The sequence below is a fragment of the Corvus moneduloides genome, chromosome 5, assembly GCF_009650955.1.
Source record: "Corvus moneduloides isolate bCorMon1 chromosome 5, bCorMon1.pri, whole genome shotgun sequence".
Classification (NCBI taxonomy): domain Eukaryota; kingdom Metazoa; phylum Chordata; class Aves; order Passeriformes; family Corvidae; genus Corvus; species Corvus moneduloides.
Genome location: NC_045480.1, coordinates 45,307,751 through 45,321,170, shown reverse-complemented (window position 1 = coordinate 45,321,170; position 13,420 = coordinate 45,307,751). Strand labels below are relative to the sequence as shown.

Below are 13,420 nucleotides of genomic sequence, written 5' to 3'. Positions count from 1 at the left end.
TGTATGCTCTGACTAGTGTTCATGTGGATTACATTTTAATATTAGGCTGGAAGCTTAATTATGAAGGATTATTAGCAGATCATGAGAATATTGCAGTGAGATAGGGTCATGCAGAGTAGAATATTAAGAGCTGTCTAATCTTTGACCACTTTCTCCGTATCATTTTGGAATCATCATGCAAATAGAGCTACTCACAAAACTGTTCAAGGCATTTTCTTCATCTTCCTTCTTCTCAGAGATCTGTTGCTGGATCTCCTGAAGAAATCTGATTGTTTTGGTTTTTTATAGGCTTTTTGGGACAGGGACCATGTGTTTCCTTCATGCTTTTGCATCCTGCTAAACATACCTCTGGAGACAGACAGATAATAACACGCTTTGTACGTGGAAGTCCTGTGGCAGTAAAGGCACTTTGGAGGATAGGAGATAACACGTGTGAGGGACATTGGAGTCAAGACAAAATATGTGTGTATAGCAAGTCAATCTGAAAAGAGGTCATAATAAAATTGCAGTAGAGTGTAGGTCTAGTAAAGGCAGTTAAGCTTTATTTGATAGCAGTGATCAGAATATACGCAACACTATTTTTCTGTAGAGGGATGCAGTGTGGTTTTAAAATAGCACTTATGTTGGCTTTTGTCACATTAACTGTGGGAACTCTGGTGGAAATACATTTAGGTACTTGAAGACCATAAGTTCAGAGATAAGCTTGGCCGATACCATGAACAGCTTGCCTGAGAGGTAAATTGCATGCAGAAACTAAACATGACAGCCAAAGATAAAACACTTATTATGATTAATACCAGAAGATGTAACAGGCTTTACTTACTGCAGCCCCAGGAAACCTCACTTTTACCAGATAATGTTTACAACTCCAATTGCACTCACAGGGCAACCACATGCTTTTTTAGTAGATGGTCTCTTATCTGTGAAACTTCTCACTCATGTGAATTTTAACTTCTGCATTATTCATGTGAATGTTTTAGGAGATTTACAACTCTGTAAGATTTTGTACACCCATTAAAAACCGAAAACAGTCTGACAGCAAGACAAATTTTAAGAATGCTGTAGATGAGGAATGTGACAGTCTTGTGAGCAGTTTATACTATGAAGATTGCTAAGTGAACATTAGCTTATGTAGAAGGTGGCAAGTAAGGTTCACTCCCATATGTATATTGTCCTGTAAATATCTGCACAAATGACCACACTGCATTTCTCATCTCCTATATGACAAATGATAAAGTACTGTTTTCATTTAAATGCAGTAAAAAAATTTAAAAAATCAGAATAAAATATTTTCGGCATTATTTTAGCATCTCTTTTAGTTCCCTTTAAGTCATTCTAATTTAGATTTTTAGTTCCATTTCTGAAATTTATTTTGCTTGAGTAAACAAGAACAAATCCTGGTGGAAAGATATTAATGCCACTTCTTTCAGCTCAGCAGAAAAACCAAATTATTCTTCTACTTTAAATTTTTTTTCCTTAGTCTGATAATAATCAGTACTTATACTAGAGGACTATGGTTCCAATATAAACCAGTAGAACACCACAAGGGAGATTTTATTCAAATATAGTTTTAAATGTGGCAGATGAAAAGAGAATTTTTATATTTGTTTTTCTTTTTATACAGAATGAGTAACAGGCAATGTATAAAACATTGGAAAGGAATATAAAAGCAACAGATAACCCATATGGAACATTAGTAGTGGAAAGCACTTTCTATAATATTTGAAATATTTTGAGTTACTTGGCCTATTCTACAACACTAATTCATAGTAGCTGTTAGAAAAAAAAAGATTTAGTTTCCTGATGGCTATAGATTGGACCAGAATGGTATTCATGATAGTGATAGAATTATTTAAATAAAGTTGTGAGAGAAGTATTGAACTTTTTAATAATGATTTTACAAAATTATTTACCTATCAAATCACAGAGTACCTAAACATAAGCCAAGGAGAAGGTCTCACCCTCTTGCACATACACACACAAACAGGATATATAGTTGAAAGAGGAAGCAGTAGGGAACACATGCTCTCCTAAAAATGCTGCCAGAGCCAGGAATCTGCCCTCACTCAGCCAGGAAGACAGACTGACAGTGGTGACGAGACATCAGCAACTCAAGGAGAGCAGCTCCAGCCCTTTCTGGGTGGCAAATGGAAGCAGAAAGCAGAATGATAAGAATGTTGCTGTCACCCTGGGACTGCTCTCAATCAACATAACCAGTGCTTGAAAAACCATGAGCAGCTGGATGACTGGAGGCTGGAGACATCACCCCTCCACACCTTCACCCCTCCAGCCCTGTGACCCCACACTGTCTGCAGGGCATCCTGCAAGTGGAGCTTGCCTGCGACCTGGGTCAGACAGGGCTGATGTCCCCATGTCACTCCCAGGCCCTTCAGAGTGAGCAGAGGGGATGTTTTAGCAGATTTCAGTATGGCAAAGTTGCATGTGAGCTGATGTCTTTCCTACCAGTCTCCAATTGGCTGTGTGACACACTGAAGAGAGTCTAACAATGGCTGATTTTTTGCTTCTCTGACTAAAAGAGACAATAATAAGGAAATTAGTCTTAGCTTGATTTAAAATAATTTTTTAATTTATTGAAGAAAAAGCAGTAAAATTTCTTTGATTCAACAATAACAGGAGAACTATTTCTCTTTGTCTTCTTCTGTTTGGGGCTGTCAATGTTAAGTTCTTTTTCAGAAAGCTAAAGCACCCTAAATAATTATATAATTCTGAAACCACAAGCATAGTCATACACTTATCTCCTTACTAATCTTTCCCCAAATGAATAGTTCAGAACTTCCCAACAAATGCACCTGAATTTATAGTGGTTTTCATTCCACAGACTCATGTCCTGTGTGATCCCAAAATGTTCTCTCTCGTATTTTTGTTTCGTGGTCAGTGAAGTCCTGCATGAAACAAAAATTGACTCAGTTCCAATATTGGTCTCTTATGACACTCCATGTAGGAACAATGGAGAAAAATCTCATGAGATAAACTCAAACATTGTAATAGAAGCAACAATACACTATCTCCAGAGAATATATGACTTAGAATAGGATTTTATTTATCAGCTTAGAGAACTGATTAAATTTCAAAATCAAACTATTCCATATGAGCTAAATAACTTTGTACTTGTACAAGTCATATCATTGCTGATGCCATATCATTGCTTTATGCATATACAGTCCTCAAATTTTTATTTGCAAAAAGAAAGAAGCAATAAATAAGAAAATCCCAAGCAATGAGTCAAGAACTCCATACTTTTTTTTTGCTTGACATCTTTCCAAATTTTTATTTTTAACATCTTTTAACCGGTTCTAGTCATTTGTGAATATATCTAATAAATTGGTTAGAGTTGCAGTTAGCATTATTATTTTTTTTTAAATAAAAATATTTTTTTTTTTCCCACTCCCACCCTTTAGAAATATGTCAGTTTGGGAAAACAACCCTGTGATCCATATGTCTATCCACTAACTTCAAAAACATTTTCAGTAGGGAGGGTTCCTTATTATGATGCTAAACTTCTGGTCAAACTGCGACATAAAGTCCACTAGTTAAAGATTCAGCAGCATGACAGCTAAGGCATTAGCCTGGTACTTGAGAGCTCAACCTCAAATCCCAGCTCTGTACATCTAACCTAGCAACCTGAGCCTCATTCCTTGCTTTCTCTTGAATTTTGTCCCTTGCAATGGGCAAAATTTCTTGTAATTCAGTCTGAATGCATCAGGTTCTTAAAAACCAAAATGATATAAAGTTTATACAAAACATTTCTCCCCAAACAGAAACAACATAGTATATAATTTCCTGGTAATAACTAAACTCCAAGATTTTTTTTCTTAATTAAATTAGGTGTTAAATCAATGCAGCAGATTTATTTTCCTGTTTGTATTTTTTATTAATTAAATCTGCGCCATCTGCCTCTGTTTATCTGTTTCGCAATCCTTTCATCTAGCATTGTATGTTTATACTTTAAATGCTTATTAGCTTTTATGATGGATCTTGTGACTGCAGAATGGTAGCTGCAGAGGCAGTTGTCCTGAAAGGATAACCGAAAGCTACAAAATAGCAGCACAGAAAGCTCTGAAGCACAGAAAAACAAGGGACAAGATCATCTAACAGAATAGACAATCAAAATAACGCTGTGTTAGCGAGAAGTCATTTAAACACAGCAGCATAACACAGAGAAACCTCTTCTACACGAGCAAGGATGTGGGATTAGTTTCTATATACTACATTAATAATTCAGAATACAAACAGAAGAATTTCAGATCTGTCAATCTAACACGTAAAGCACTCTCTTTATTAAAATAGTCAGCTTTCTCCCCAAATGGATATTAAATTGTTCTGTATCCTGTAGTAGCTTGCAAGCTACAAAAAAGCATGTATATGTATAATATTTACTCATGGACTTGAGCTCTCATCATCTGATATCAATTTAATCTTTATTTCTAGAGTTTTTTCTCTTAGAACAAAAACCTCTAATAATTTCCTCCTGAAATTACATATTGCATCTCTAAATACATGGTTCATTATACAGAGTCCTTAAGATTAGACTAATTTATCATATTGAATTTCAGGTGGTACCATTCTCCCCAAACAACTGATGTCAAGCACTGTTTGCCACAATTTACAGAGACAGACATGTAACGCGTCAGCATGAAAATATAAGAAGTGCAATAACTTTTAATGCTGAATGGATGAATAATAAAACTTTCTGTTCTGATTTACGTCACAGACAGTCATAAATTAAGATTTTTCACAAAGTTTTGAACTACAATAAGTGATAGATTTCAACAGAAGTTATCTATTGCAAACACATTTCTTGAGAATTTTTGGGTTTGTTGTGGTAACAAATTTTTAGTGAAGTTATACATAGACATGAGAGACTCATGGTAAGAATTTAAATAATAGGAGTTTGATGCAACACAATAAAGAAACAGTCTTGTTATCTGCTAGAGGAAACAAGTGATTTCTGTAGGTATAGGTCATTGATTTAAAGGTAAAAAGAAAAAAGGTATAAAGAAAAAGCTGAGAGGAATAGGGGAATAATTCCTCAACCAGTACTGATTGACAGAAGGTATACAAAACCCTATATATTTTCCTCTTTTTATACAACTCAGTGAAGTTAGCCTTTTATTCAATTTAATTTGGAGGAGACTAAGGCATTTTTTTGGTTTTTTTTTTTTGTTTTTTTTTAATATCTGGAAAGGTAAGAATTGTAAGCACGTGTAACAATATAATTACCTATGAGTAACATTAACTATCAGTCTGACCCTTTCTCCAGCAGTCCTCTCCAGGCCAGTTACAACTACAAATACCAAACCACAGGTGACAATAATAGAAAGAGTCACACAGAATGCGTCTAGAGAGGCATCATCTGTTTTTCTGTAAAACCATTTTGGAGGAAAATTCCACTGTGCAAAGGCCATCCAGTGGGCAATGATCTGACTGTGCAGTTCTCACATCACTGCACCTTAGCAGTAGAAAAATGACCTTGGTATGTAACAAAGCAAATCTCCACACTGATTTGGAGCAAGAGGAAGGTTTAAGGACTGCGCTCTGGCTCCTTATCAAGTTTAAATCTTTACCAGACAAGATTCCAGTGGAAATCCAAATCCACAGGTTCTGAAGGATCACAATTTCTCCTAAATTACCCTCAGACAGCTTGAGACAGGTCTAATTTCACTGAACAAGTGCAAGCCATCTTTTCAGCGTGCTGCTTCCATGTGTTCTGAGCTGTGATGTACATACCACAGCCATTCTCACACCCCTCATGAAAGGGTCCCACAGGTGCAGCTATGGCCCTGTTGTTCAGCAAGTCAGCCAACAAAATTCCTTCCTCCCCTTGGCACATGGGAGGTTTGAATGCATACTTTTCATTAGCTCAATTCAGAAGTCCATTCTGAACTGTCTTATCCTAAGTATAAAGAAAAGCCAAACCTTCATGCCTCCAACTCTCTGCCACTGGCCTACAAATAATCTTAAGCTCCATTTATGTCTTCCTGGGTAAATACATATGCAGGGTTTTTTTCTGTCTACCAGATGTATTCTTTCTTAAATGTGGAATCATTCTAATTTAGGGTCTAATCCTGTAAAAACTTGCTGCCCTGACTTTAAGGCCTTGCAAAACTTTTTTATTTATTTTCATCATAAGTACCATAAGCCTGTCAGAAGCTTTTTGAAAGACTGCTCTGGCTCAGTAGCCAGAAGTTATTTATCAAACCTGAAAAGGACAGTCCCAAAACTGTATTTTTTTTTAACCTACTTGCTAAATCTGACAAAATATATTAAGATTTCTGATTTTGTAAGTTAAGAATCACTTCCTTCTTAATTGTACTTAAAAAGCTCCACTAATTCTGGTGGAAGATCTGTGGAAGAATATGGGCCAGTAATTTTAGATTGCACAATACACTTTTTTTCTGCTAAAATCTTTATTATTCATTGACTTTAGATGCCTACTAAAATCTGCATTTTTATCATAGGCAGGAATAAACTGATACAAAACATATATCTCAAAAACTCTCCAGATTTAGGCCAGAAAAGAAAGAATCTACCTTTGAATCAGATATTTTATGACTTGAGCAGGAATTAATAACAAAAAGAAAATAAAGGTATTAATTAATTGGTTCTCAGCTAGAACCAATTAATTAATCACATCCCATCACATGGGATGACTATTCAGTATTTCATCTTCACTTAAGTGTACAAAACAGAAAAACAAACATGAAAATACTAATAATCATATCATTTTGATTTACAGATGTCCAGGCCTCAGCTGGTGACACAGGAACTCCAGGGAACATAGACAGAATGTGGTTCTACTTCCCCTCCTAGAAATGAAACCTCCTAGCACAGTTTTGAGCTAAGCTGAAGCATTTGTTCAGCATGGGGAGAATTAGATGTTCATTGACTTCAGTGAGAAATTATGAAGCCAAAAGAATCTTATTGTCTGCAATACTGAAGCATAAATTAGACCTTACATGTGCACCTGGGGGAAGACCTGAGGGTGTTGTCTGACAAGAAGCTCAACCTGCCCCAGCAATGTGCACTCATGGGCCAGAAAGCCAGCTGTGTCCTGGGCTGCATCCAGAGCAGTGTGGGCAGCAGGGTGAGGGCTCCCCCTCTACTCAGCTTTCATGAGACCCCTCATGAAATGCCGCATCCAGCTGATCTTTAAGGACCCTTCCGACCCAAGCCATTCTATAATTCTATGATACACCCCCAAATTAGCATATGAACACACAGGCACGCAAATCGTGGAACACGGTAGGTGGAGACTGGGTTCACTGCAGATCAGCTTTCTGTACAAATGCAGAACCCAGCACCTCCAGGACTCCGGAGAACAATCCTGCTTGGCAACTTACAGGTTTAAGAACTGGAATTCAGAACTCCCCCACAAGTGCACAGGGGACGCACAGTAGCTGCAACATGTCTGACACGGCACTTGTGCACTGAACATCGATCGTGGAGCACTGCAGGGCCTCACTGTAGGTCAATATAGCCTCCTGTCTCAAAGGAGAACTGCTTCCAAGACAAGTAGGTATTTCTAAATTATTTCTAGGATTATTAAAGCATGCTCTCCATACCAGATGTGAGCTCTGCAGTGGCAGCTGAACTCTGCAAGTCTACTGGAGTGCATTAGAAGAGTGGGAAGCTCTATGACCACAGGAGGAATGTGGGGCTTGCCCATTCCTGCTCAATTTCAAACAGCACTTCTGTGAGTGTTTAGGAGACAGAGACATTTAGCTGTACATTTCTCTCTCTCCTCCCTTCACCCTCCCCCTCGTCTTTATTATAGTAAAGTGTTTCATGCGTTCACTACAGTATTTCCTTTAACAAAATTCTTCCTTCTGCCTCAGAACCATGCACAACCTGGCACTTGGGGAAAATTTTTGGCTACTTTACCATATGCACCATGTCTAAAAATAAATCTATGAGCTTTTTCACTACAAAGATAAAAAGGTCATCCTTCCTCTGCACAGGCTTTTGTTCATATTTGAAAAAAAACTTCTGTGAAATACTACTTTGTTAAGTTTGTTTTGAAACGTCTGTAAATGTAAAAGATCAACTGATTCAGACCTGACAATTAATTTTATCTCACTGGCAAAAAATTTTCTTATAATGCAATTGACATCTGAATTAATAAGCGATATTACTTTTAATGAGGTGATGCACAACCTCTCTTTCTCTCATTCCCAAGTGTTTATTACAACTAATTTCTTTAGTGAATGAATTTATTTCTGCATGTACTTTTTTTAACAATTCACAATTTACATATCTATTAAAATGCCAGATATGGGAGCGGTAACAGTATCTTTGTGTAGACTTCTCATTTTTGCTGATTTTGCTCTGAGAGTCTGGCTAGCTTCACAAAGTATCCAGATAAGGCAAATTGCTGGTGTCATGTGAACTATCTCACAGAAACAAGTTCTCCCAATGGCTTTAGTGTATTTGTGCCAGTAAACTGTATAATACTTAAAATTTATTATATAAATAGGAATACACTATTAAAAAAAAAAATCCAGTCAATAAAGAATACAAGCAAATTATCAGTTTCAGTTTGGGCTGAAAAAAAATTAGTAAATTCTATTTGTGCTGGAGGTAGCTGATATATCAAACTTAGAGAAGCAGCCTGATGTTTTTCTGGACAAACAAATGAAGTTAGCATATAAACAAAAATCAAGATTTTTCTGTATGTTAAAAACGTCATCATGGGGTACTTTAAAAATGATTTAGGAAGGTTGGTCCTTTTAATTCCTTTCAAAACCAAGCATTTCTAAATAAAACCTACATGGGCTCTTGAATGAATTATGTCCTTTGTCAAACATTTCACTGCCAGGTCACAGCCCCCCATGAATCAAACAGGTTTGGTGAAATCTGTAAATGAGTATTTCAGTCTCATCAGAGAAAGAGACTGCTATGGGATGAAGGTTTATTATTAGAATATGGCTTTTAGGCGACAAGACACAACCAGTCTAAATGACCTGTGCTTTGAAGGTGGAAACTGTGAGTGACAACAGTAACGACAAGGAGTATCATGAAAAGACTAAAAACCAGTCAAATGAAATCCTACCAGGAGTGTGATTCTACACTGCTTTGCATCATCTCCTAGTCACAGACATCCTTACAAAGCCAGTATGAAATTTACACAGGTTTTAACACTGATGTTGCACTAATCTCTCATACCAAAGGGTGGACAAGCAACGCAGATTTATATTTACATTTGTTTTGACCTTTTTCATATTTGAGTGATACATATATTGTTACATAGATACATGGTTTTTATATATAAAAATGCCATATATAGATACACAAAATTTAAATCTCTTTTAAATATATATTTAGCTACACACACATGTATTTCCCTTCTTTATTGCTGAAAACTGAAGCTCTAAGAAATCTTTTTCATACAAATAAATGAAGATCAACTTGAGTAACTAGCTTTAGTCTGTATCTACTGGATAATTTCTGAATGTTTGCTTTCAGTTTTAAGCCATGCTTGCATATTATTACCAGTGACAGTAAAGCACACATTTGTAGGTAATGCTCTAATCTCACAGCCAACTCCAGTAATCTTGCACTGTGAAAGGCTTCTGAATGAAATTATTTTACTGCTGATATGCATGCGAAATACAATAGTTGTATATACATGACAAAAATCATAGAAATGTTAATTTAGGAAGAGTAAAAGGAAAAAAGTAAGCAGTCAATGGCATGCAAATCTTTGCTAGATGCTCCCTCGAATTCACAGGGAAAAAGTATTTTTTTGCTGCAAAGAGCCTGTTCTCTAAACCTTTGCTTCCTTGAGGAACTCACTCTGCAGAAATTCAGTGTGACTCTCCCATGTTGTCAGCAATATATACACATTTCCTCTGTGCTTCCTGCAGCACTTTTTACTCTGTTTTGAAAGTGGGATAATCCCTCTGACCTGGAACTAATTTCATTACTAGGTGTGCATGTGGGGAAGCTAACATACCATAGCTGATACTTCATACATTCACAGCTTACCTAACCATGTAGCAACATCCCTATGTGTAGAGAAACTGTAATACCACGGAAGAAGACATAGGAAAGATTTTTCTAATTTAATTTAATTCCTATTTTTCTGTACTAACCTATAGGCTTCAAGCCCATTAGTTTAACATGCTTTACTCACACAATCTCCATGCTGTTTGTTAGCTGAATAAATTATGAGACAACAATCCAGGAAGAAAATTTGACATAACTGCTATTCTGCAAAAGCTTCTTCAAGTATCTGAGTTCACATTAACAGATCTATCGTCTACCATAAATCTACCCAGATGCATAATGTAGTCTCATGATCTGGTCTTTTATATTATAATCTAATTAGTGATCTAGTCCATTACATTATAAAAAACTCTCACACTGAAGTTCGTCAAATAATAAACAGGTAATATCAGTGAGTAACAGGGCAGATTCATTCTGTCCTTTACTTAAAAAGGACCCTGTTACCTATTTGAAAGCACATGACTACTGATTCTTTACAGTATCCAGAAAGCTCTCTTATCATTAATCTGAAAGAACATGCATAATTAGAAGGTGGCAGGGCATAATGCAGTACATTTAACTAATGCAGCAGAACAATAACAGCAGAAACAACATATAGGCCTCTAGGAGTCATTCCTCATCCAAACTGTTGGATTAATTCTGTTGAGAGACAGTTTGTCAGTGACTGATTCCATGATGGAAACACCAATGGAAAACTGCACAACAGAAACACTTAGCAGGTTTTGACACCCTGCCTTCACATTGGGCAGAACTGGACAGCAAATTACAGAGTATCTGAGGCTGAAAAGCAATTCGGGAGGTCTGTACTCTAATTCCCCAGCCCAAAGTAGGTTCAGCCGGGACAGATGGCTCAGGGCCTACCTCCCCTAAATCAAGTTTTCTTCTTTTTTTTTCCCCCCCTTCTTTTTTCCCCCATCCTCTCGGCGTTTTGAGTTCTTTGGATTTCCCTTCTCTTGTTATGAAATTTTGAATTGTGTTCTGGTGCTGAACAAAAATCACAGTTGAAACACAGAAGCTCACTAGAAAGCCCTGGTAATGAAGGTTCTCATTTTCTCACATTTAGAAAGTCAAGCATTATGTAAATAAAAAGATACTATGAGACAATATAACCGCAAAAAGTGGCCTTACAATACAGTTCAAATAAATGGAAATTTGCATGTATTCAGTGGTGTACATTAGGTGACTAAAGTCAGTCTTTCAAGTCCTAAGTCTCATATTACACCTCACTGAACCCAAAAGACTGAGAAAAGCTATTACCTTTCACATGTAATTTCACACCGAATTTCGGAAAAAAAGCTGCAGACACAAACTAGGTGGCATGAATTCAATAAAAAGATTCACTGGATGCTGTGAGGGTTTGGGGATAACTCTTGTTCTGCAAAGCTCTACCAACAGCTCCCACTTACAATAACACATTTAATGTCCTTATCTTTGACAACTGGATAATCTTTGTTGGACCAGCAAATTTTGTTTGAAAAACTGAGAATTTTCTCAAAAAGAAGTATCAGAGAGAAGCTCCCTCAGAGAACTTCTAGGAAAAAAAAATACAAAATGAGGTTCAAGATTTAACTGGATTTAAAAGAGGACCTTTGACCATAGCCCAATGTAAAGATCTTAGTCCAAATTAGAATAGTAATTGAAATGACACCATGAATATCATGCCATTGCTCTAACAGATAAAATTCTTGTAGTAAACTAAATTAATTAAAAATGAGGACATTATTATTACCTACTTGGCCAAGGGTGAAAATTTCCAGCATAATTTAACTAAATAAGTGTAATTTTTTAATATAAAAATAAACCTTATGAGAACATTAAGAAGCCCAAATCAGTTTTTTAATTTGTACAAGAATCTTTCCTTCATCCCTAAAGTCACTTCTTCTCTCCCAATACCAGCAAAGCTTTAGACAAACACACAGACAGATAAGAGAGAAGCAAAGACCCCGTCCATGAAACTGTGTTATGAGAAGAGCCCTGCTGACGTGGGAGCAGGAACATGCATAACATCAGTAAGTGCCTGCAAGCACACGGGCAGATACCAGATGTCAGGATGCCACCCCACAGTCACCGCCATGGCTGGGCTAAGAGGAGCTCCTTCAAGCACAGCTCATCCTGCACCTCTGTTTGTCATGAATTGAAGCTGAATTGATGATGTGCTAACCCAGCATCTGGCCACAAGGAAGTCTTTCCCCTGCTTGCCTCCAAAGGACCCAGGGCATGTTTGCAGATGCAAAGTTGGCCGCAGGAAGAGCTTTCTAAGATGGGAGGAAAACGGACCACCTTTCACCCCAAACCCTGACTCTGCAAGGCTTCAATAATGCTTTAACTTGTGCAGAAGGCCAGATGGACACAGGATAACTTCATGAACTGGAAAAATACAAGCCACCATCAATAAGTCCTCACAACTGGGTGGAATGAATTCAGCCTCCAATGAAGGTATGTGGGGGCAAAAAGGCAAAAGAGGTCTTGCCAATGAGAATAAACACTATGAAAATGGAGTCACTTCCTTTGTTTTTCTTCCTTCCCTGATTAATAGATGATCATATCAATACCTATAGTTCAAAATAAAAACCAGTACAACATTTTTTGAGAAACTAAATGAAACTACTTGGCATTTCTTATTTATTGATAAGGAATAAGCTTGATAGTTGCTGATATAAAGCAGCAGTCCAGAACTGACATTAACCAGCACAGACTGTGATGTCAATGTTATAAATCATACATGGGAGTCTCATGTTATGCAACATCCCACAAAGTGGAGCACTAGCCATTTTTTGAAGCAATAAAGTTGAAGGGTAAGTAGGTTACTTATTGTGTTACAGCACTCAGACTTCAGCTAGTAAACACTGAAAAATATACAGATGGATATTGGAGTCTCTAAATCAATCTGTAATTTCTGAACTGAAATTATAGACCAAAGCCCAAAAAGCGATGTAGTCCTGACAGAGACTTTGAAAAGTAAAACAGAAGAGGTACCATTATATAATTATATCTGTGAGGAAGAAATGCCATTAAAAGCTGTAGTCAGATTCCAAAGCTATAACTGTAGCATGAAGCTCATAGGTTAATCATATTTTTAGAGGAACGATAGGTAACCAACACCTAAACAGCTATAGGATACTCAAAACTACATTCTACTTCTTTTAGTAGAATCTACATTCAAAGTTCTTTTAGTTTACTGCATTTACTGATAGGAGAAATTCAGAGTAACAAAAAAAATCCCCAAACCAAACCAACCCCCTTTTCCTCTCTCAAGCAGAGTTTCATAATACTTTTTAAATGGAGGGAATTGATGCATGTCATTTTAAGTTCCAAGGCTGCTCAGGGGCAGGAACAAGTGAAAGAAGGTAAGCTAGAAAGTTCCCTTTCAGTGGAGAGAAGACACAAGCCAGAG

The 13,420-nt window shown here is 36.9% G+C and overlaps 1 long non-coding RNA gene across 1 annotated transcript; it reads left to right on the top strand.

Annotated features, from left to right (window-relative positions):
• Positions 1-7,291: 7,291 nt before the first annotated feature.
• On the top strand, positions 7,292-12,524 carry LOC116444173. Its single transcript, XR_004240225.1, has 2 exons — positions 7,292-7,533; positions 11,923-12,524. It is a non-coding gene; the product is annotated as an uncharacterized LOC116444173 (long non-coding RNA).
• Positions 12,525-13,420: the final 896 nt, after the last annotated feature.